Source organism: Pinus tabuliformis, chromosome X (assembly GCF_031772625.1).
Source record: "Pinus tabuliformis cultivar Carrire ecotype Pingquan chromosome X, CPIR1, whole genome shotgun sequence".
NCBI classification, from domain to species: Eukaryota; Viridiplantae; Streptophyta; class Pinopsida; order Pinales; family Pinaceae; genus Pinus; species Pinus tabuliformis.
In genome coordinates, this window is record NC_142308.1 from 414,151,434 (window position 1) to 414,177,600 (window position 26,167).

A 26,167-nucleotide genomic window follows, 5' to 3' on the forward strand; every position below is an offset into this window, starting at 1 on the left:
AATGTAGGTCTCCAAAACCTGATGCTGTAGGTTCAAATCCTACAGAGCGTGATTCTGTTCCTATCAAATCCAACCCTCAAAATTATCGATAATTCATTCCAACTGGAATGAGCAATGGAATATGACCTCCCAGGAAAAGTAGGAGGCCAATGAAATTGGAGGATATTCCAGGATCAAATATCCAATTGATCACCACGTCGGTATTGTGAATATGTAGTTACGAATAATTCGGCCAAAGTTATAGGAATTAGACCTAACACAATTCCGGATGGCAAAGCCTCAATCATTTCTATTCAACGGAATAAGTAGGCATAATAGCTATACTGGATAGTACCCTTAATTTGCTATGAATCTCAATGATCAGAAATTTATATAGAGGGAATAAATAAAATTATTGAAATTGAAATAGTGAACTGAGAGGGTTTCCCCTTCCTTCATTTTGAATAAGTTGTATCTTTCTCAAACTAATGAATAGGACTAGGGTGAAAATGATAGAAGCCAATAAGAAACCGAAATAACTAATTATAGTTATAGTAGGCGTGGAAGGACTAAATGAAATATGGTTTATACATATCTTCATGAGACAATTACCTAAATTTTTCTTTTCGTAACCTTGAGATCAGAATACAAAAGATCAATTGTCCCAATTCGTACCAATTCAGGATCCTATATCTACTATAGGATATGTATGAATGAACATCTCATCTTATCTCACGGATACATCTGAGAATGAATATCCAGATGCCAATCCAGTCAATCGTATTGTAAAATCTTATCTCACGGATACATCTGAGAATGAATATCCAGATGCCAATCCTATTCATTATCGGACTTACTTTGAGGCTTGTTCACTGGCATGGCGATAAGGAGGCGAAAGGATAGCCCGAGCGAAGCGGGCGGGGAACTTCGATTACTGGATCTAAAAACAGGATCACGATAGCAGGCAGAACGAGCGAGTTTGCCCCGACAACACTGGAACCTACGGGCGGGCATTTTCGGGGAGTAGCCCGCTTCTTCAGACACTTTCCTTTCATTGAGGGAGCCATTGAAAGGTTACTGGAACACCAGAAACAGAGACTACCCAAGCTAATCACTTCGGGCCAAGGCCAATAAATAATAAGCCTTGGGCCAAGTATAATGAATTATTTAGAGTATTCTTGAGCAAAGGTGCCTTCTGTGAATAATGTCCCGATGTCTTGACTATTGACTTGGATACTGATGGTGCTGGATCAACAAATGAAACAACCGCTTTTGCTCGCACTGGGGATTATGTATTAGTAACTGCTTCTTTTGTTGCGAGGCGATCAACCACTGGTAGTAAAGGCGGAACCAGAGCCATTTGACTTTGATCCCATTCCAGAAGCAAATCGAGATTGAGTTCCAAGTCCAGTCGTTGGCCTTGAATCAGTTGATCCCACATAGGTAGCAGCATTAGTGGTAGAGCCTGAAGCAGTTTAGATCCTTAAGCCATAGAGGCAAGAGTTTCACCATTACCAGAGATAGAGGAAGCATCTCGCCCAGCGTCCTTTATAGTTTGAGATCGAGCAGATCCAGTTTTTTCCTCGATAACTATCATATTCTCTTCGATGTAAGTAGGACGAGTTCATACCTAAGCAGGAAGACTTGCACCTGCCCAAAATCTGAATCTAGGAATGGTTTCCCTTGAACCAAGGAAGGCAAGAGTAGTTCGCCAGAGCTAAGAATCCTCTACCGGCGACTGAGCTCTCGAGAAAGGTAAGGAAGCCTTGCACAAGCTGGAAAGCACACTCACTAAGCGAACACACCGAATAAAGACCTCCTGGGGTTCGATCGGTTTCCTCGTCCCACACTCAATAGAAAATACCGAATCCAGACCTTGCGGGTGAGGTGTTTACTTCTATGAACGCAACTATGGACAGTCTTTTCAATCCCACTATGGGAAGTCTTTTCAACCCGTGTTTGAAGACCCAGATTCACTGCTATTAGTTGGTGCAACTCTAAAGCAACTATCAAGGGGAACCGCCAAGGGAGATAACCTGAATTATTGCTATGGTGATGGAGCAGTCCTATAGCCATCTCTATCGGTTATCAGTTATCAGTTTGAAGCAGCATCTCTTTCCTCTAACTATCATTACTTCTCTATCTTTTCTATCATCAGTTGGGGTACACTCATTCATTGAGATTGTTTCGGGAAGCAACCCTTCCTTATCTCCATTGGTTCGGTGAGCTCAGTGATATTGGTGGGAAGTTTGAAACCATAGGAGCTTAGGAACGTTATTATCATGGTGGGTAGAGCAAGTATCTCTATTGGCAGGTATAGCTAGTCGACATTATTAAGGAAAAGAGGGTGAATCAGGACTGGGAAGAAAGGGCCTTACTTTACGACCCTGTGCTAGATATCGTTTTGGGAGGTGGGGGCTGGGTTCGAACCTGCGGTCTTCAGGCCATGGGCCTAACGAGTCGACCAATTACTCTACCTCACTATCGTTCGTTATTATCCTTTTATTACTAGGCTATACTATTACCAATGATCCCTTAATACCTTATTAGGCAAGTCTTGATCACTGGAAACACTTGACCCTGATAGCTATGAAGATCCCAGGCAGTAACTTGATTTGAGCGAAAGGTTATACCTCACCCCAGAGAAGGGAAGAGAAGATCAAGTAAGTTAATCGGTCTACACTGATGGTCATTATTTATATATGTAATTATGCTTTCTTCATTATATCTTTCTCTAGTTACCCAAATGGTATAGTTTTTGGCGTGATTTTCTCTACGTAGTTGTCTTTCCTTGTTCACATTATCTCTCTATCATCCTTCTCTCCCTCTCTTTGATTGCATATGGGAGAGGGGATGTTTTTCGGTCGACCGAAAACACCCTACAATGACAAGAGTTTCTCTTCGGGTCATGCACTTATCATATCTCTCTATCACTATCCTGAGGTACGGGCCAGTATTCGTTCAGGTTGTGTTAAGGTTGTTTGTTTCCCCCCCCCGTAACACTGTGTAAAGTAAGCAAGTTGTGGGGGGAGGTTGACGGGGTCCCCCGCACATAAGTACAGTAGGCATTGTAGAGAAGGCGGTAAGAAGGAACCATGATTTCTTCTTCAGAAAAAGACATTACTGTTTTCGAGCAACCTTTAGGGTATGTAATCAATACAAAGCTCTTGCATCCTATTTTCCTAGATCCAACAGTAAGTATTATTCATAATCAACCTCTTGGAATCAATTCATCCTAAAGTCTTGGTTCCAGGAGTGATCGGGTTACAGTCTTTGATAGTCTGATGTTCTATTATGGTCCTCTGGAAGGTCAGACTATTGTAGGTGACAACTGTATTACCAGGTGTTAAGTCAAGGAGAGAAGGATTAAGGTGTCATGTCAAGGAGAGAAGGTTTAAGGTGTCAGAATCAGGGAGAGAAGGTTTGAGGAGTGATACTGTCTTGAAGTCTACATGTCAGAGTCAGGAGATCAAATTTTAATGTCCGGAATTGAGGAGGGATGGAGGATGGAGGTACTGTGAGTGATTGTGCTGAAGTCTACATCTATCATCCTGAAAAAGTTAATGTCAGGACCAATCATCTGGAAGATCTGTCTGGGAGTTTTTGTTGAAAGGAAGGGTGAAGGATTTGGATGATTGAGGGACAAAGGATGAAGGAAAAGATTTGAGTCAAGGAGGTACTGTGAGTGATGGAGGTGCTAAATTCTTCATCTTAGAAAAGATAAAGGTTGGAAGGTGGGTGATGGGTCAGGAGTTTTCCCAAATTTTGCAGGTGTAATGTGGGATGTTGGCGGGGTTAAGGGATGTTGGCGGGTAAAGGATTGGTTGAGTGTTGAAGTCTACATGTCTCATCTATAAAAGAAAAGGTTCTTGGAGGGCTCTGAGGGATGTTTGGTTGGAAGGTGGGGTGATGGGGCACCATCAAGGCTCATTTGAGCCTGCCTTGCCGGGTGATGGAGATTTGCGGATGACCCAAATCCCTTAACCCCGCCAACATCCCACATTACACCTGCAAAATTTGGCAAAACTCCTGACCCATCACCCACCTTCCAACCTTTATCTTTTCTAAGATGAAGAATTCAACACCTCCATCACTCACAGTACCTCCTTGACTCAAATCTTTTCCTTCATCCTTTGTCCCTCCATCATCCAAATCCTTCACCCTTCCTTTCAACAAAAACTCCCAGACAGATCTTCCAAATGATTGGTCCTGACATTAACTTTTTCAGGATGATAGATGTAGACTTCAGCACAATCACTCACAGTACCTCCATCCTCCATCCCTCCTCAATTCCATACATTAAAATTTGATCTCCTGACTCTGACATGTAGACTTCAAGACGGTATCACTCCTCAAACCTTCTCTCCCTGATTCTGACACCTTAAACCTTCTCTCCTTGACTTGACACCTTAAACCTTCTCTCCTTGACTTAACACCTGGTAATACAGTTGTCACCTACAATAGTCTGACCTTCCAGAGGACCATAATAGAACAATAGACTATCAAAGACTGTAACCCGATCACTCCTGGAACCAAGACTTTAGGATGAATTGATTCCAAGAGGTTGATTATGAATAATACTTACTGTTGGATCTGGGAAAATAGGATGCAAGATATCCCAGAGAGCAGAACTAGTATTTTTTCCCCCCACAAATTGATTGATAGCTTCCCCCCCACAAATTGATTGATAGCTTCCCCCCCACCATTTCTGCCAGCCATTTATTCCAATGCCCATTCCAGCCACCCAGACTTACATTTCCCTTTCAGACAGACAGAAAGCCAGTAAGGCTTTGAATCAAAGTGCCTCTCGGCCATTGATGTGGGACAGCCATTGATGTGGTCCTTCTCGTCATCTATTGGGAACTAGGCTCAACCTCGGCCTGTTGTCAACTTGGCTGCAATGGGTGATTTTGGGGAATGGTTTCTAAGTATCACCTCCCCCCGGCCACTCCGATACGTCCAGCAGCATGTCAGCAAGCAGCAAGAGAGAAGCAGGTCCACTGTGTCCTATCATTTATTCAAATCCCTAGGTATGTTTAGCGTAAGTAAGCAAGAGACTTCCCTTCGGTAAGTAGCAAGTAGTATCGATTAGCAGGCAGTGTGCCTCACATGGTCATTCCGTGACGTACCGTGTTGTAGTACCGTACTGGGTGGATGTGTAAAGTTGTGATGGTGACTCGCCTGTGAAGGTAAACTCTTTCTTCTAGCGGTAAGGGCTTCCTTCTGTCATCGTCTGACGGTAAGGATGCGCAAGCAGGCTCGACCATAAGCCCCCCCACCCAATAAGTAAATTGAACTTCTCTTTTCTTTATCTCGGGGTGGCTCAATAGGGTACGAAAGCGGGGAATGATAGGTAGCTTTTTTTGTAAGATGTGGGCTGTTGTCTGTGCCTATCCCGCCCGTAAGATGGGTCAGTATAAGAGCTTACATTATATACGTAATTCTACGGGCTCAGCAACTTTTCTCATCAACAGGTGAATCGTAAGTAAGCATCATGCATCGGTTGAAAAACGGAAAAGAAGACGTGCTCCATCGGTTCCAAAACCTAACCTACAAGAAGCCATCGACTCCTGGCATGAAGTATCAGGGGATTGAGTGCATCAACACCTGCGACTAGTGGTTCCCGGCAATGATCAGCAATGTGAGGTGTAGAGACCAAGGGAAGAGTTTCGGGGGTAGAGAACATGGGGCTTTAGATTATACCTTGCATCGGGAGATAGATTATACCTCGATGGGTAGTTATATTGGCTCATATTGGGTACGAAAGATTTTGATTAGCCCTCTCCTTAGATTGAGAGCCCCTGCCGTTCCTTGCCCGGTGCGGGACAAGTAAGAAATTCCTCTCCTTATCATTTGAGCCCCCTGTTGGGTCCTTGCACTAGGAAGCGCAAGCCCCTCCGGGTCCTTGCTTTCCTAATGTCAAGCAAGCAATCAATTTATTTTACTTATTGGGTGGGGGGGCGTTGGTCGAGCCCTGCCGGGGGCATCCTCTCCTTATCAGTCGAGCAACTAAAGTTTCAATTTACTTATTGGGTGGGGGGGCTTATGGTCGAGCCTGCTTGCGCATCCTTACCACCCAAAGAGAAGGGCCCCATCACAGGAGAACAAAAAACATTGTTCACTAGACCCCGTCCAACAGACCCGAGATAGAAGTTTCCCCATCACATGATACCTCATTAAACATCACATCCATACCCGAGTCACCATCACTACATACCACATCCACCCAACCACTACGGTACGGGGGGGCCAAATCATTGACACTGTTATTGAAGCACCACTAGCGATACCATCACAACAAGAAGGAGGATTTACAACAACTTGAAACATACGTCGATATACATTTCGAGGATCATACACAAAGGAAGGAAGGGTCTTCAGGGAGGGGCTAAACGAACCACATTAACCTTACGCCATGAGCCTTGAGCCTTAAGCCAAGCCCATAATAAGCTATAAGCCTAGACCACCAAGCTTACCAAGCCCATCTGGGACTACTCGAGCCAGCACACCAAGTGGGAACTTCACCGAAAGCCCTAACCTCCTACACGCCTTCTCTATTTTCTATTGATGCTCACCTGCTGATAGAGACCTTTGACCTTTTACTTTATTACTTGAATCTCAGTAAGAGAGAATGAAGAAATGGTGGCCCCCCGTTCTAGCAGATGTGTGGGAGCTAGGATCATTTCAATTTGATAAGGGTCTTTTATTGACGTCCTCACACCCCTTAGATAAATAGATGGGAGAAAATAACAATTGTTGATCGAGCAAATGCTACCTTTTCGTCTATCTATTGCCATATATCTCTTGCTCTACCTGGAAATTCAGAACTTGGGTTGCTTGTTTTCTCATTGAACCCAGGTTCCATGCACGACAGAGGAGATGGACCCCTACTTCAATACTTACCCAAATGATAGGCCATACCCCTCACGTATGGTACGGTGCGGTACGATTTTGACACTCTTAGGCACACTCCCTCCTGATCGATACCACATCTGCTTGCCGAAGGAATGTCTATCTAGATTACTTACGCTAAATACACCTAGCCATGTGAACTCAAGTAGACTGTCATGGCTACCTTTTGATCTCTTGCTTTATGCTTGTTCGCTTTTCGATTCACCCTACGAATGAGAAACAAGATTTCCATGGAAAGACAAACGTGTTGATTATAGAGCAAGTTGCCTAGCTTGTGGGGCAAGGAATTTCTTGCTTTCTTGACGTTAGGAAAGCAAGGAAATGGAAGTAGATTGCTTCTTTTGCACCCCGGCGGGACTAAAGAAGCCGGGGTTGGGTGGCCAGTGGGCTGGGCTAGAAATAGACATAGACATAGATCAGAGGAGAGGAGGGTAGGGGCCTTCATAGTCGATCATAGCAGAGAGACACAAATAGCCGGTTCTCTTTGACTGATGGTCAGTGTTGCCAATACTCGCTAGTCGTTCATTGTTAATAGCCAGTTGGAATTGCCGAGCCTTGTCTTAGTACCCCTTGGCATAGCCAGCTTGTCATAGCCAATAGCCAATAGTCAGATATCCCCTTTCAGAGACACATTGACAGAACCGATAGAGCTGTACCCTACGGGGTTGTACATATGGAACAATGGGGTCCTACCTAGAGTGGATGACATGAACAATGCATTACTTATAATGCACCTGGTGATGGATCGTGCAACAGACAAACACTTAGTTGCAGTCACGCTTGTCAGGGAATGACAGTCAGCAATGGGGGGGTAGCATTGGTTAGTTATTGATTATTTGATTGATTGATTAATTGGACAGAGGGCTGGTCCAGCGGAAGTAGGAAGTGGCACCGATTAGTGACTGATTGCCCACATCTATAGAGAGATAGCACATGTTACCCATCTGAAGGTCTCTATAGCACATGTTACCCATCTGAAGGCATTGAGAAAAGACATGGAGTTGTTACTTACAAGCATTTCAATTGAGTTCCACGGATTGGATTGAAAACAAAATTGTCTTCTGATTAGACTGGCCGGAAGGAGCGCCCAGACGGGACTGATTAGTCTGATAATGAGGCTGGCCGGAAGGAGCGCCCAGAGGGGACTAATTAGTCTGATAATGAGGCTGGCCGGAAGGAGCGGCCAGAGGGCACGGTTGATTTAGCTTACCGAGGAAAAACACAGGGACGGAGTCACTCACTATTCATATGGTGAGGGTTCCTACAGCTACTCACAAGGCCTAATCACAGGGGCTATTCAATGAGTCTACTCAATGGCAGGGGTATAATCAATGGGGACTAATCCAATGGGAGAGGGAGGGCCTAATAACACAGCGACACATAGAGCTACTTGAAGGGGACTAATCGAAGGGGACTAATCGAAGAGGACTAATCCACAGGGAGGCGACTACTCAATGGGGCCTAATCCTACAGCTACACGTAGAGCTACACATACCACATACACACACACAGATTGACAGGAGGTACGTGCCATTCATAAGTCGTAGTAGCCAGTTGGCAGTATGAACTAGAACGTGCAGCATGAACCTCTTCAGTGCATGAACCTCAGGAACCTCTACTCATCAAACCTATACTTTGTGCATGAACTATACTATGTGATACAACCAGTCAGTGGTGTTACAAGGTCAGTGCTCTACAACCCACCTATACTCAGTTACCAGTTGTACGTGTCCAGTTTCATAGTCAGTATCCATAGCCATAAGGACATTCCCAGCCAGTCATTCTCATACCCAAGAGATCAGAACCCCCACTTCTTTTAGGGACCAGCTAGAAGGAAGTAAGTAAGGATGGAAGGAAGGAAGTCAACTCCATACAACGAGATATAAGTTATAGCTCAACCGGAAGTAAACGAGGAGCCTACCTACTTAATGGCCGGCCTACCTGAGCTTTCATTTCCATCGGGTGTGGATAAATCAATGTGACGAGTTCATGGAGGAGTGAATGAGAAGGCAACAAGGATAAGGAGTAGACTAGTGCTATTCCAGTAGGGAGGAAGGAAACTACATTGAAGTAATTGAATTCTACCGGCCCCTCCCTAATTTCTTAGGGCCAGGCAAGCTTTTTTTCTATCCGTGGGTTCTTTCTGGTGGGAGGAGGCTTTCATTGAAAAGCCGCCCATCCTCTAATCTTAGGCTAGGGCATCAGGGTCCCTCAACTACTGCCCTTCCTCTGCGCTCATCTACGTAATATAATATATACCCTCGGATGGGACAATCGGATGGGAGGACAAGCTTCCCGGTTCGGAGTCCCTTCCCTGAAACTATGTGTGGGAGGACAAGGAGAAAGAAAGATGTAACTGAACTCCCGGGAGGCAGGGAAAGCTACCCAGGTAGCAGGGCAACTGGATCAATCTCACGCTGTAGAACTCGGGGGTGTAGGCTAGCTAAAATGAAAGATTCCCTCCTCTCGTAACCCACCGAATTCATTTTTTGACTCCGCATAGTAAATACTTTTTCCTCGGATTCTGGCTACTCTGCGCTGTCCTCGTAATTCCTTGGCTTCACTAGATAGGCCATATTAAAAATGAATGAATTGGGTTTTATTTTTGATTTTAAAATTTAAATTTCATAAATTCAGCTCTAAATAATATTTTTAAGATATACAGATATTGCTTACTCTACCTTCGCTTTAGTTGCGCGGTGCTGCTCTGCTCATCTATATCTGCAGTCAAGACTAAGTGATAGGCACTGCCCTTCTTTCCTCCCCACAACAACTTGAATCCTCCTTACATGCTGAAGAGATCATACATCACTAGACTAGTTACAATACTCCAATTACTTTTAAAGATCCTTCTACTTAATCTCAAGCTTCACAAAACTTCTGCATGCCAAAGGCTCAGAATCCTTCCTTCAGCCACGGAAGGAAGCCAGAGGCACAAGACTGAACTGCTCCTCTCCACCCTTCAAGGACCTTTTTGTTGACCACCACTAGGCAGGTAGCATTCTAAGCACAGTGATCACTCACACTTCCCTTGATTGCTCTGCAAATTGTCAATAACACCGACACCTTCTTGAGGGATTTCTTGGCAGAGTCACACATGATCTCAATGACCTGCTTCAATCTCTCAGCCTTGCCCACATATACATTGGGCAAACCCTGCAATAAGGCATTGAATACAGTTGTGGGTCTGGCTATCTCAAACTGTGCTCTGAAATCAATGTCCACAAAGAAACGGTCTCCATCAATTATTACATCTATGTACTCATAATTCCCTGTAGGGAATCCACCAATGTGCTCCCATCTTGATTTGCAGAGGCCTGCATTGTAGCCCAGTCCACGCAAATAATTCATCACACACCGCCTCAACCAGCTTTTCTGGTCAATAACCTGATGTTTATTCACATTGGAAATTTCAACTTCTGTTTTGATTTATTTCAAGAGCCCTAACAGCCTCCTTGTGCAGGAGAAACTCAACTGGCTTGTTAATGCTGGACAAGAACAGGCCTTCTCACCGACTCAATAGAAGGGCCTCGGATCCCTAAGGTCCTCTCCTTGCTTTTAAAGAGGTTCCTTTCGGCGGTAGAAACATGGCAATAACCGGTCGTAACTACAGGGGCTAGAAGAAAGGCAGTACAAGGTTATGAGCATAGATGGAATGAGCTTACGGCCAACTACAACAGAGGGAACCACATTCTCTACCAAATATCCATGCTTCACTCCACAGAAGCTGTTTATATATTACATATGTTCGGGAGTTAGGCCTGCGAGAGATATAATATTTCAACTTGACAAAGATAGGAGTAAGACAACGGAATTATGTTCTCAATCCTCTTTACGCCATTCCTTTTACTATAAACATCAGGCAGGTAGTCGAGAGGGCTTGCAGAGCACTATATCTGGATATTTACGAAGCGCATCTCACGGCCCTGCAATTCTCGTTATCTAATTCCTATGAGACCACTCAAATATGAATGTAAAACTAAAAGACTTGAAATGTGACCAAAAGTATAAAACTAAGCATTGCTGCCAGCCTGCATGGGCATTTGAATGCATATTGACTAAGTGTCAAGCCATATATGACATTTGTTGAAGGTGATTTCTTGAATATATGACATTTGTTGAAGGTGATTTCTTAAACGTGCTTTGAGGGTTGTGGTACTTTTATGAGGTATCTTCTTTGCCACCTGTCATCGAAGCGTGGAGCAGCAAGATCACCCTTTCTCACATGGAGTCGCGCATGCCAAGGGCGGAATCTGGGACAGTCAAATATGGAAAACACATTCTTCAGCGCTTATGTAAACCAAAAGTCAATCCCAATCCCAGGTGTTCCACTCATTAGAGCTTAGTTTCCTTTTGAGGCTTAATGTATTTATAACGTATTAATAGAAGAGTTTGTTCAAACATTAGCATGGTCATTAACCAGATAGATCATATGAAAAAAAGACAAAGATAGTCACATGATTTTGGGCATAGTACTTAAGATTTAAATCACCACTCTAACCAATATTTTAGTGTATTTGCGTGAATTTGTTTTAACAACAAGACTACCATCTTTTTTGCATGAATTGCTCTCAATCCAGACTCGCCGAGAACATAAACTACGCTGTAAAACTAGTCCCGGGGTTTTCCTGTATACATTAGTAATACAAATTTTAAAATAGTAAATAAAGCATAGACATTGGATCCTTTCTAAAAGTCATATAATGTACAGAAACAACTAGCTAAACATTCTTGCAGACCTAATGAAGATTTAGAGCCCTCACAGTCACTACTTTCAATATATAATGTTAATTGTCTTGTTTATTTACTAACCCTTTAACTTACTCCAGATTGGTTGGATGGAGCTGCGATTGACCAAAATACCGCGTTGAGTTGAAAGTAATGTATATGGCGTTAAATTTTTTTGTTGAAATGATTTGCTGCTTATTAAGTGCAAACAATATATCGTGTACGCTTTTCACATATTTCTATTACTTTGATCTGTATGATCACGACACCCACACACATCATTCTTATGGGCTGCTTATGTAGAAAGATTTAGTATTGTCTGCGAACATAGGGATAAGTCATACTTTTATAGCATTTTTTTTTTGAATTTCCAATGATAAAAATTATTAAATTATTGGCAATAGGATCTGTATTGAGCACCTGAAAATTCACTGTATTTGCAGACTCACTGATTCTTTGGTAGCATCTTATTTTTCAAAATGTCTGACTATGAGCTTGGTGCTTTTTTGTGTGGTAGGAAAATCCACTCTCACTGATTCTTTGGTAGCAGCAGCTGGTATCATTGCTCAAGAAGTTGCTGGAGATGTCCGCTGGTATCATTGCTCAAGAAGTTGTTGGAGATGTCAGAATGAATGATACTTGGGCAGATGAAGCTGAACCGTTCCCTTCGTTTCTGCAAGACTTTTTGCGACTTTTTGCATTGGCAGGGACTTGCTAAGCCAGTCCCTGCATTAAGTTCAGCCTGAGACTTGGGGAAAAACTAGCTGTGGATCATTTCAACAGTAATGCTTTTAATAAAACATCTTCATGCAATTGCTTTACTTGTAATCAGAGCTGTAATTGGGGAAAAACTAGCTGTGGATCATTTCAACAACAATGCTTTTAATAAAACATCTTCATGCATTGCTTTACTTGAAACATGTTCATGGCAGGTTAGGGTGGCAACACAATCAACTCACAGACCAATACAATCCATAAGGTCTCTGCAGAATATCATTGACAATATTTGTCTTCGTATAAAATGAATATCAATATTCGAGCACTTGTATGTTTGAATACCCTAACAAAATTCCAAGAAATCCATGGCTAGCAAGCTTGAAGGGACAACCATAACATTTAAAGAATCCACTGCCTTGAAATTCATTTGAAACAGCAGCAAGTTAGTGGATATAAGTAGGCCATACACTAACTACAAATATACTGAGATGCAAGTTTCAAGCTTGAAAATCTAGTGCTCAGAATAATGAAACACATTAGTGAACTAAAAGAAGAATTTACATGGCCATTGATTCCAGTCATCGAACCATCCAATAGCTATTCTCGCCTACAGGCATCCCATTGAAGTAAAAAACAAAAAAACTGGCTGGTGTTCCTAGAGATCATGAGGGATTGATCTCCACAGATTAGAAGGCATTTCTGGGTTGATAGAACAGAAGAACATAAATATTAATAGAAATAGAGCAGCATGAATAGAAACAAAGTAGGTGGCAGCGCAACTTCTAGCTCTTGGGCTGGTGTATGAGTTATGCTTTATCAATATGTTGGGAGGTAGGCTCGAACTGTCTTCCCCAGCTGCTTGGGATGGGAGGCACTGTATTCCTATGGCTTTGAACAAAATAAATGCTAACAATTAAGACATTAGACCTATCAAGCAGCCATGGCTAGCAAGCTTGAAGGGACAACCATAACATTTAAAGAATCCACTGCCTTGAAATTCATTTGAAACAGCAGCAAGTTAGTGGATATAAGTAGGCCATACACTAACTACAAATATACTGAGATGCAAGTTTCAAGCTTGAAAATCTAGTGCTCAGAATAATGAAACACATTAGTGAACTAAAAGAAGAATTTACATGGCCATTGATTCCAGTTGTAATCAGAGCTGTAATTGGGGAAAAACTAGCTGTGGATCATTTCAACAGTAATGCTTTTAATAAAACATCTTCATGCATTGCTTTACTTGAAACATGTTCATGGCAGGTTAGGGTGGCAACACAATCAACTCAGCCTGCTTCTGTAAACGCAGCTGTGAGCTACCCTCCCTAGCACTTTGTGTATGTCCATTAAAAAATTCTCATAATCAAGATAACACCAAACAAGAAGAACAGTATACAGAATTTGAAGCATCCATACTAATCATCAACTTCTACAGGCATCCCATTGAAGTAAAAAATAAAAAAACTGGCTGGTGTTCCTAGAGATCATGAGGGATTGATCTCCACAGATTAGAAGGCATTTCTGGGTTGATAGAACAGAAGAACATAAATATGAACAGAAACAGAGCAGCATGAATAGAAACAGAGCAGGTGGCAGCGCAACTTCTAGCTCTTGGGCTGGTGTATGAGTTATGCTTTATCAATATGTTGGGAGGTAGGCTCGAACTGTCTTCCCCAGCTGCTTGGGATGGGAGGCACTGTATTCCTAAGTTTGTCATAGTTCTAGAAAAATTCTATGTGGTTCCAATCAATTGTATTCCCAGTGACCAGGTTAACGATAGCGTTAGTTGAAGTTATGTTAATTGACAATCTGTTCTCCAGACCAGATTGGGAACAAAAGGAAGAGAAGATGGCTCAATCTCCGAGAGGCCCAGTTAACAGAGATGGCAGATGACAGGAATCCTTGGTAATTGTTGAACTATATACAAAATCCATTAAAGAAGATACAAAGAACACAACAGTTGAAGGACAGAGAGGAAAGCTTCGAGTTAGTGATATAAAGCCTGAGTCCGGTTGCATCATAGAGTTAGGCAAAAAGGAACCTTCAAGAATAACCAACTTTTGTCAAATTCGGAGAAAATAGGGCGACTGGCTCCATGCTTCCTTTTGAAAGGGTCATATTCAGAGAATGAATGATCAATAGCTTATACATATAAATATATTTGACCATCCGTTTTGAAATATCAACACTGAGAAGGCTAACTTGACAAGGATTTTTTTCATATTGATGATATTAGAAGCTACAATCTATCCGCTAAATATATATTCATCTCAAACTTTCCAACTCTGCTAGCATATAAGTCAAAGAATCTTATTGTTATATAACCTCTCAGGTTAGACACAAACATAAAATAGACCCCATACAAAATAAATGCTAACAATTAAGACATTAGACCTATCAAGCAGGCTGATACTCTTTTCAGAAAGTTTTCATATATATAGAAAACTGTCTCAAACAATTGACAACAGCAAAGCTTCTTCCAATGACAACTCTAAATGAGTTACAGTGAATCTCCAAGTATGAGATTTATCCTTATGCAAGACAGAAAATGATCAAAAGAGCCATCAAATGCATCCACTCCCAATGAAAAACATAGATCTCAAATGCATCCACTCCTAGTGAAAACACAGATGGTCTGTTAACAAAGTTAATGAGTCCAGGCAATCTTCATGTTGCAAGATAGCCTCTTCAACCCAAAGGAACAAGCATATGTCCATAAAATATTTCCCTTCACCTAGCAGGTTTAGATATTCTTGGTTATATGCATATGGAGAAAAACAGGTGCAAACCACTAAACTGCAACTACTGCCAAACAAAACTGGAAACTTGCATACGATACTTTCCCTGAAAGGAATATTGGCATCAATGATACATTTATCAGTCCTGAGTTTAGATTCAACGATCTTAAAATCATCTTTAACTCTGTCATCCTATGTGACATTTTCACTCTCAAGCTTTGGCTTCGTCCGAACACCAGCTGCCACTGGAGCCCTGCTATTTCCAATCAGGGCAGTCTGCAATGCCTCTCCTTTGTCAGCCTGATATTCTAGTTTTGTAATCATTGACATCTCCTTGCGCCTGATTAACCAGTAACCCAAAAATCCCACCATTCCTAGTAGTGTAAACCCTCCAAGAAAAGGCCCAAGTGCAGCTCTTAAAGTACTTGTTTTCTATTTCTTAGGAATTTCTGCAACCACATGACGGATGCTGTTTGGAACCTGCTTTGATGGTGAAGGAGCAAAACAAGAAACTTGAATTGGCTCTGGTGGCAGTGTCATGAAGACAACAAGCAATCAACCAACTTTGATATTGCATTCGGTACCTCCCATAGCTTTTAATGCTTCGAACTAATACTAACATTAGTTTAACACTTTCAAAATGCAAATAAAATGTAAATGAAATCGATGAATATGAGGAAACAAAATATCAGTGTTTATGTTGCAAAGAAGTCAACAACCTCTCTTAAAATTGAGAAGCATGTCAGGTTCAAGCAACGCCATTCTTTTTGGAAATCAGAGCACTTACTAATCCATACAAGCAGTGACGCATATTTGGATTGAAACTAGGGTGGTTTCTTTGGAGAAGAATATAGGACATGACTTTGTGTTCCACCTCACAAGGAACATTTGCATCAGACAAAATGCCAAACAGAAGTGATTTTCTTTTCCAAATAGCAAATCTATATCTGATCTCATTGAAATATTAGAACAGGCACACCTCACCTTTAAGAAGCACTTAACAAAACCCTGACTATCAGGGAAGACACTCAAGAAAACCTCCTTTCTAGGTGATTGCAAATTTCTGTATAGCCCTGTAACAGAGAAGGAAGACGGGAATTAAGACAACGCGTAAAATAATGCAAAAATAGGCCTGAGATTCATAATTTTGACAATCTATCCTCAAAAATGTGAGTTGTAACTCAAATATACTCCATAATCATTGCGCAAAACCATACCCAGAAGAAGGAAAAGAATTGAACCCAAAAGCCACTTATTTCTATTCCCTGGCAAGGATGTTGTAGAGGCAGAAGCAGTAGATGGATAGTCTAATAGCCAAGTACTTGTTGTAGATTCCTATGCTCCTCGTTCTAGATGTTATTGTTTTCTTTGTTTCTTTTTTCTTTGTGCTTCTACTTTTACGATGTCCATAATCAGAAGAGTCATGAGAACAAGTGCTAAGAGAAACAATGCTGCCAGTTGAGTAAGTAGGCTTATGCTAATGGATTCCATGTTATGTGAAGTAGAGAGATGTATGTCAATATGTAGGTGCAGAAGGTAGTTTTGTTTTGTAGGTGAGGAATTAGGCATTGCTTTTGCCAATTTATAAAAGAGTTCAACGTGTTTGCAAGCTGGTTTTAAATGTGAATGGAACTGAGTTTTTGAGAATATTTTACTGGAAGCAAGAGGTAATCATTTGAAAAGATTGAAAGAAAGTGAGTAATGGATGTTTGTATAGGCTTGTTCAACCTCGTGGAACATGCGTTTTTGGAACCTATGTGCTAAAAGAGATGCAACTGAAAAGTGTTGTACAACCAAATAGGGAAAGCCGTGCAAGATTGCAACACTTGAATGCGGGATAAATTTCTGACAGGTGCAGAAATAAATACATATACGGACTGATTTGAAATGGAGCTGAAATACTTCAAGATCAGATTGGAGAGGATATAATCCAATATGAAGAGCATTTATTGGAGAAAACTGGTATTTAATGATCACCATAAAACAAAAAACTTACCATTTCAATGTTGCAAGATGGAAGGTGCGGAATTTGATATGCAATCGGTGCAGTTAAGTGAGCAATCGATGCAATTAAGTGATCTATCTGACATCGGAGGCAGATGGCATATGAAATGATGTATGTGACGACAAAAGTAAATCGGAAATTAAGTGATGTATCTGACATCAGAGGCAAATCTCAAATAAAATCTTGGTGTTAGATTGCAAGTGAGGTTTTGGCAGTTGAGTGTGACAGGCTCGGACTTCTCGTTGCACAGAAGAAAGGATATGATAGTTAGCGATATGGAAATCTATAAAGGGAAAGAGTGGAAGTAATGAGGGGAAGATACATGAAAGAGTGGAAGTAATGAGGGGAAGATACTAGATAACCAAGTATGGTATAGATCCTGTGTTTGGAAATTCTGCAGACCTGGGAGCATGAACCTAATCAAAATGATGTCACATTTTACAAAAGGATTGTGGGCAATAGATTATATTACACTCACTTTCTGGCGGGTCCAAGACATTCTAATAGGTATGGCAGTAACTAATAGGAAATTAAAGTTTAAAGGGCAAACTTGGTTGGGCACTATTTGAATTTTAGTAGTTATCAACCACAAACAATTGGCTAGACAGGACAAGTAATCAGTCTATGAAAGACATGTTTAGATTCTAGAAAAAATATGGTAGCCCAGTTCTAAGTGCAAGAAAAGATGACATTTGTAAGGTTCAAATCAATAACAGCAAAGATCAGACAACAGGTTATCATGCCTTACGGGGCAATTTACAGCCTTTGTTCATTTCATTCCTCTCAATATTGATCTAGATAGAACATAGGAATAATTGGGGGAAGCATATAATAAATTACAATAATGCACAACCCAACTGGAAAAAACACAAGCACGTGACAGATCTCTTCCACCCCAGGTTATAATTTTCTTGACAGGGGTATTTTTTAATTTTTCCTAAGGTCTGGTGCATTCCTTTCATTAGTTTGATTATGTAGTATTGGGCATTTGGATTGCAGAACCTAGCAAGTATCTAATTTCTTGATTTCACTTATTAATTTTAAGCTGTCTTTGACTGGTCATTGGATTGATATACATTGATCAATACATTTACAATGACTGATCCTAACGTACAACAGGTTCTGCAGGTTCTTTTCTATCTTGGTAGTCGTATTTTGAACTTTGGTATCAAAATTGTGCATTGGATGCTAACTGACATAAGCAGTCTGAGCAGCTCAGTAGACATTTGCAGTCCCAAAGGTACACACAATCACTTCCTGTTCTATATTCATTTTCATTGTTCAACTTGCTATTATGATTCTGTGACTTGTAATTGCATTGCATCACTAAACATAATATTGCATCGAACACTTAGTCGTCATCATGTCTCCTATGTCTGAGAAACACAATTTGCAATTAGTATTGCAAAAGCATCACTTATTTCGTGTGGACAATTTCTCATATCTAATTGGAGATTGTTTATTCGATAGTTTAGAACTTTTGCTAGATTTCCGATACACATCAATAGAGCTAAGGAAAGGAACAATAGAGTATTTTAGAGACTGTCTCGAAAAACAAGATAGAGAGGCAGATTTGTCTTATGAACATGAATTGCATGAAGCCTCACTTAAAGAAATGCATAACATTAGCAACCGTGAAATCCAGATCCCCTCGCTCTAAAATTGTAATAACAAACAAAAGTTTGGCCTGACCTTGTAATTCATCAAAATAGACAAGGTGTGGGAAAAACCTAAGTTCCATCTGCAAGACTTCCAACTAGCCACCAAGTTTATAGAGTTTATCTTCAAGCCACAAGAAGTCATGCTTTGTTTCCATTTGCCTGGCCTTCAATCTTATAACCTTTAAATGCCTATCGGTGCCTTTGAATTATTCTCCACTTCCACCAGTTTCACCCAGACTTCGTCAATGCATGAATTTAATTCTTGCAAAATGAACTTGTTGTGTGGCTCTAATTTTTCTTAATTGGCACTAGTCCTTTACACTTTTGCCTAATTTCTACACTTATTCTCACATAATTCTTTTTTCATCCCTAGCAAATCTGTTGCACATCCAACAATGTGGGATATTAGAGTTGTTGAAGGCCTTCATATGGTAGTCATCACTAACCTTTCAATAGCAAGATCTATTTGTATTTTGCGTTTTAAACCGTGACATGATGTATGCCATTTCACTAACATGATTTAGATTTTGTAAATCTCTGCTATACTGTATTATAAAAATGATTCTAGATAGCTTTTACACTTGTAGGTCTAGGGAACATAATATTTGTCAATGCATTTATTCATTTCGAATAGGAGGGTTTTGTAAACTTCTCTTCTTTTTCAGGATTCTTTCAAAGATGATGAATCTAGGATATTGATGACTCTATGTGCAAGCACTGATCCAAAAGACATTCAAAAAACAATTAGCACCTTGGAGTATGGGGCCAAAGCCAAAGGTATTGTCAAATTACCTAAATCCCATCTTAAAGAGAAAATCAATGCTACTGACCAAGTAGTCTTAGAGACCAGGATCAAAGTCATGAGTGCCTTGATTACAAAACTTCAAGCAGATAATAGATTAGAAGATGAGTGTAGAGATGAGATTGAAAAAGAGTTGGAAGGAAAAACACAACAACTGGAGAACCTGAAAAGTAGTGTAGCACATGTGGAAGGGGAGAAACGACAGTTTATGGAGGAAATGCTAAAAATAGATGGAAAGTTGCTAAACTTGATTAACAAAATTGAAAACAACAGAAAGAAGATATGGGAAACAGAAACCAGGAGGTATACAGAAATGCAGCAACATCAAATGAAGATATGTGAACTTGTTGATAAGGTCCAAGACATAGAAGCTGAGCTGATATTCAAGATGAGAGAACAACAGGGAGGGCTTTCTGAAATAAGAAATCGAAGTTCATATTGATCCAAAAATTGCATTCTTATTAAATGTGTGACTAGAAAAAGTTGGTATTATCTATAATATTAACTTGTATTTGAACCTTGGTATAGCATTTAGTTAAATGATCGATTACTGATGTTTCTTAATTCATTAAGAAACCTAATTTCTTTCAATATATTTGATATATTTTAGCCTCTTTCAAATTTAGATACAAAGAGGATGAAGTATCTCATTACAGTCCGTGACAACCAATTTCCTAGGAAGATGCTAACTTTCTTTTATGGGGAAACCAGAGTTTAGAAGTCTGTCATCTTCATATTCAAGATTCCCTATTTGAATATTTCAATCAGATTCTTAATAAATACCTACTCCAAGATAGACTGTGTTGAACCATCTTTGGGAAGGTTTCAGTGATATCACTAGTCTATGCCATTCATGGTTTCAGCCCTGCTCAGTGATGAATCTGGCCCAGCAGCACATAGATGTTTAATAAATTTGGGATAGAACCAGTGGTTATTTAGCACCTAATTATTGTATGTTGAGGAAGTACATTCAGGAATTTGTGCCCTAGCCATTGAAAACCTGAGTTAAATCTAGGGAAAATATGTGCTCATCCGATGAGCGGAAGCATAGCTTCTAGGGGCTGAAGAATTGGGCCCTCAAGGTTCAAGTTCCCAGCTAGAAAGGTTATAAAGAGGAATGTTAAACCTTGAACAATTCTGCATCCCTGAAGTATAGATGCGAAGGAATAACCCTGAGAGAACTTCCTTTTCATAATCCTCGGTAGCTTGCATTACCACCTTCATTATGATTTGAAAGACATCCATGTTAGGACCAGTATTACCTTGAGAATCACTCAACGAAATAGCTATTTTAGTGACGGTAAATGATAGATCCCATGTAGGGAGTTTAATCACATAACCAATGGTAAATTTCCCATACCTAAAACCAGCGTTATAAGCATACTTAATTAAGGGGAAAAACAAATCATGGTTTGCAAGATAAACAGTTCTTAGGCACAGTAGAAATGGGAAAAGAAATACATATTCTCCTTCAGGCTCCTAAATGCCGGTTAATGCAAGACGCCGCGAGAGAAAATGGTAACCGTAACTTGCCAGGGTCCTACAGTTTGAGGTCCCTTCCTAACCAACCATTTGTTCACAGAGAAAAAAAAACCATTGCCAAGATAAAAACTGAAATCGTACACACCCTAGGTAAAAAACTCAAATCCTACAGAGACTAAAATATATCAAAAACTAAATCGTACACACCCTACGTAAAAAACTGAAACCCTGCAGAGGCTAAAATATATCAAAACAATGTAATAACATAAACAGTACCTGAAATAGACCAATGTAGTGGAGCTTAGACCAATGTAGTGGAGCTGAAGCAAAAATAAAAGCCGAAGCGAGGTAACCACAAAATCATTTCTAACTTTATTAGATAACAACAAAAGTAACGTACACGTAGCGGACGCTGATTTGATGGAAGTTAAAATGAGTCAGGTCATTTGTACGTGTTACCTGCTAATTATTCATTGTGTACACATTTCATTCCATTTCACATTATGCATGTAGTGTCCGCTACGTGGAAGTTACTTTTGTTGTTATATAATAAAGTTAGAAACTAAGTCACCTGACACAGGGATTCGGGACACGTAGGATTCGGGATTCGTGGTGTCGGATTCGGACACGCTGACCCCCCAGAACAGGACACGTTATATATTATTTTATTAAATATATATATATATATATATATATATATATATATATATATATATATATATATATATATATATATAAATATATATATATATATATATATATATTAAAAATTAGATATTATCATATTTCTTACACAAATTTTAATTAATGATACAAATTTATTGATTTCAAACATAGATCTTCATCTGTAGCTATTAGCATGCATAGTACATACAAAATTCAAATAAATGTCAGTGGTACTGGTCACATAAATGATAAATCTATTAAAAATTTAAATCATGATTCATAATTCATAACTAAAAGACAACTTACAACTACAAGATAGTAAGATAAACACACTGACAACTGTAGTTTTCTCATTAAGTCATCAAATCAAAATGTGTTACATAGGTAGTGTTGGTGCAATGCCAATGGCAAATAGAAATAGAAAATATAAAACAACTACAGTTATACAAACCTCAAGGCATTAATCAGCATCAGAATCAGCATCACTGTCCCCATCATCATGGTCCCCACTGCTCTCCTCTGCATCCTCCTCCTCCCCTGTATCCATAGTCGCCTCTGCATCTGCTAGTATGGAGGCTGACCCCTCTAAGTCATCAAATCTAACAGGCTCTAGCACTGGATCATTGAGATCCATGTTGGCCAATGCCAACTCAACAGTGGTGTCCAGACCCATATCATCAGGAACAGTGTTACTTGGGAGCGGGAGCGAAAGCGGGGAGCGAGAGCGAAAACGGGAGCGAGAGCGACATATTCAGAAGCTCTTGGTTTGGTGCTCTTGATTAATTACGAGTTCCATACCCTAATACATGACAAAATTCAATGGAAACATTGCAACCCCCCAATCCTAAAATCCTGAAAAACTGATAAGTCTGTTGGATTTTGAATGAAATCTAAAATTCTATTTTCTCCATATGAAATCCAATGAGGCCGGAACCACTCTCAAACATCCTGAGTCATTTCATGGTAATGTTAAAAATTTAAGTAAAAGGATGAAAATGAAGATTAAGGAGAATGTCACTTTTACTTTAAGAATTTAACATTACCATGAATAGCATATCAATACTAGGGCCTAGACTTGATCATGAAGCTGCCAAAATGCTCTACTCCTTGCTGCAACAACACAAATCACTTGCCAACAGCACAAATCACTTACCAAATGAAAATATTAATGAGAAAACACACCCTTTTCATACCCGCGCTGAGCTTACCGAGTCATGGAAACCGGACATGTGTCCTAAAATCGCGACACGCCCCTGAAAATCGCGACACGCCCTCAGACACGACGTGTCCTGTGATTTGGACACGAATCCAGACCGAATCGTGTCAGATTAGCCGGATTCGGGATTCGCAGGGGGTTTAGGACGAATCCGGTGACTTAGGTTAGAAATGATTTCGTGGTTACCTCGCTTCGACTTTTATTTTTGCTTCAGCTCCACTACATTGGTCTATTTCAGGTACTGTTTATGTTATTACATTGTTTTGATATATTTTAGCCTCTGCAGGGTTTCAGTTTTTTACGTAGGGTGTGTACGATTTAGTTTTTGATATATTTCAATCTCTGTAGGATTTGAGTTTTTTACCTAGGCTGTGTACGATTTCAGTTTTTATCTTGGCAAGTTACGGTTACCATTTGCTCTCGCGGCGTCTTGCATTAACCGGCATTTAAGAGCCTGAAGGAGAATATGTATTTCTTTTCCCATTTCTATTGTGCCTAAGAACTGTTTATCTTGCAAACCATGATTTGTTTTTCCCCTTAGTTATCATTATTGTAATTAAGTATGCTTATCACGCTGGTTTTAGGTATGGGAAATTTACCATTGGTTATGTGATTAAACTCCCTACAGGGGATCTATCATTTACTGTCACTAAAACAGCTATTTCGTTGAGTGATTCTCAAGGTAATACTGGTCCTAACATGGATGTCTTTCAAATTATAATGAAGGTGGTAATGCAAGCTGCCGAGGATTATGAAAAGGAAGTTCTCTCAGGGTTATTCCTTCGCATCTATACTTCAGGGATGCAGAATTGTTCAAGGTTTAACATTCCTCTTTATAACCTTTCTAGCTGGGAACCTGAACCTTGAGGGCCCAAATCTTCAGCCCCTAGAAGCTATGCTTCCGCTCATCGGATGAGCACATATTTTCCCTAGATTTAACTCAGGTTTTCAATGGCTAGGGCACAAATTTCTGAATGTATTTCCTCAACATACAGTAATTAGGTGCTAAATAACCACTGGTTCAAACATCTATGTGCTGCTGGGCCAGATTCATCACTGAGCAGGGCTGAAACCATGAATGGCATAGACTAGTGATATCGCTGAAACCTTCCCGAAGTTGGTTCAACACAATGTATCTTGGAGTAGGTATTTATTAAGAATCTGATTGAAATATTCAAACAGGGAATCTTGAATATGAAGATGACAGACTTCTAAACTCTGGTTTCCCCATAAAAGAAACTTAGCATCTTCCTAGGAAATTGGTTGTGACGGACTATAATGAGATACTTCATCCTCTTTGTATCTAAATTTGAAAGAGGCTAAAATATATCAAATATATTGAAAGAAATTAGGTTTCTTAATGAATTAAGAAACATCAGTAATCGATCATTTAACTAAATGCTATACCAAGGTTCAAATACAAGTTAATATTATAGATAATACCAACTTTTTCTAGTCACACATTTAATAAGAATGCAATTTTTGGATCAATATGAACTTCGATTCCTTATTTCAGAAAGCCCTCCCTGTTGTTCTCTCATCTTGAATATCAGTTCAGCTACTATGTCTTGGACCTTATCAACAAGTTCACATATCTTCATTTGATTTTTTTGCATTTCTGTATACCTCCTGGTTTCTTTTTCCCATATCTTCTTTCTGCTGTTTTCAATTTTGTTAATCAAGTTTATCAACTTTCCATCTATTTTTAGCATTTCCTCTATAAACTGTCATTTCTCCCCTTCCACATGTGCTACACTACTTTTCAGGTTCTCCAGTTGCTGTGTTTTTCCATCCAACTCTTTTGCAATCTCATCTCTGCACTCATCTTTTAATCTATTATCTGCTTGAAGTTTTGCAATCAAGGTACTCATGACTTTGATCCTGGTCTCTAAGACTACTTGGTCGGTAGCATTGATTTTCTATTTAAGATGGGATTTAGGTAATTTGACAATACCTTAGGCTTTGGCCCCATACTCCAAGGTGCTAATTGTTTTTTGAATGTTTTTTGGATCAGTGCTTGCACATAGAGTCATCAATATCCTAGATTCATCATCTTCGAAAGAATCCTAAAAAAGAAGAGAAGTTTACAAAACCCTCCTATTGGAAATGAATAAATGCATTGACAAATATTATGTTCCCTAGACCTGCAAGTGTAAAATCTATCTAGAATCATTTTTATAGTATAGTATAGCCGAGATTTACAGAATCTATATCATGTTAGTGAAATGGCATACATCATGTTACGGTTTAAAACGCAAAATACAAATAGATCTTGCTATTGAAAGGTCAGTGATGACTACCATATGAAGGCCTTCAACCACTCTAATATCCCACATTGTTGGATGTGCATCATATTTGCTAGGGATGAAAAAAGAATTATGTGAGAATAAGTGTAGAAATTAGGCAAAAGTGTAAAGGACTAGTGCCAATTAAGAAAAATTAGAGCCACACAACAAGTTAATTTTGCAAGAATTAAATTCATGCATTGACGAAGTCTGGGTGAAACTGGTGGAAGTGGAGAATAATTCAAAGGCACTGATAGGCATTTAAAGGTTATAAGATTGAAGGCCAGGCAAATGGCAACAAGGCATGACTTCTTGTGGCTTCAAGATAAACTCTATAAACTTGGTGGCTAGTTGGAAGTTGTGTAGATGGAACTTAGGTTTTGCCCACACTTTGTCTGTTTTGATGAATTACAAGGTCAGGCCAAACTTTTGTTTGTTATTACAATTTTAGAGCGAGGGGATCTTGATTTCACGGTTGCTAATGTTATGCATTTCTTTAAGAGAGGCTTCATGCAGTTCATGTTCATAAGACAAAACTGCCTCTCTATCTTGTTTTTCAAGACAGTCTCTAAAATACTCTATTGTTCCTTTCCTTAGCTCTACTGATGTGTATCGGAAATCTAGCAAAAGTTCTAAACTATCGAATAAACAGTCTCCAATTAGATATGAGAAATTGTCCACACGAAATAAGTGATGCTTTTGCAATACTAATTGCAAATTGTGTTTCTCATACATAGGAGACATGATGACGACTAAGTGTTCGATGCAATATTATGTTTAGTGATGCAATGCAATTACAAGTCACAGAATCATAATAGCAAGTTGAACAATGAAAATGAATATAGAACAGGAAGTGATTGTGTGTACCTTTGGGACTGCAAATGTCTACTGAGCTGCTTAGACTGCTTATGTTAGTTAGCATCCAATGCACAGTTTTGATACCAAATTTCAAAATACGACTGCCAAGATAAAAAAG

General features: G+C 39.8%; 1 long non-coding RNA gene across 1 annotated transcript in view; it reads left to right on the forward strand.

The window, feature by feature from the left end:
* LOC149140290 (uncharacterized) overlaps positions 1-26,167 on the forward strand; it is a 101,600-nt gene that overhangs the window by 46,764 nt on the left and 28,669 nt on the right. The gene's annotated exons all lie outside the window — the stretch shown is intronic.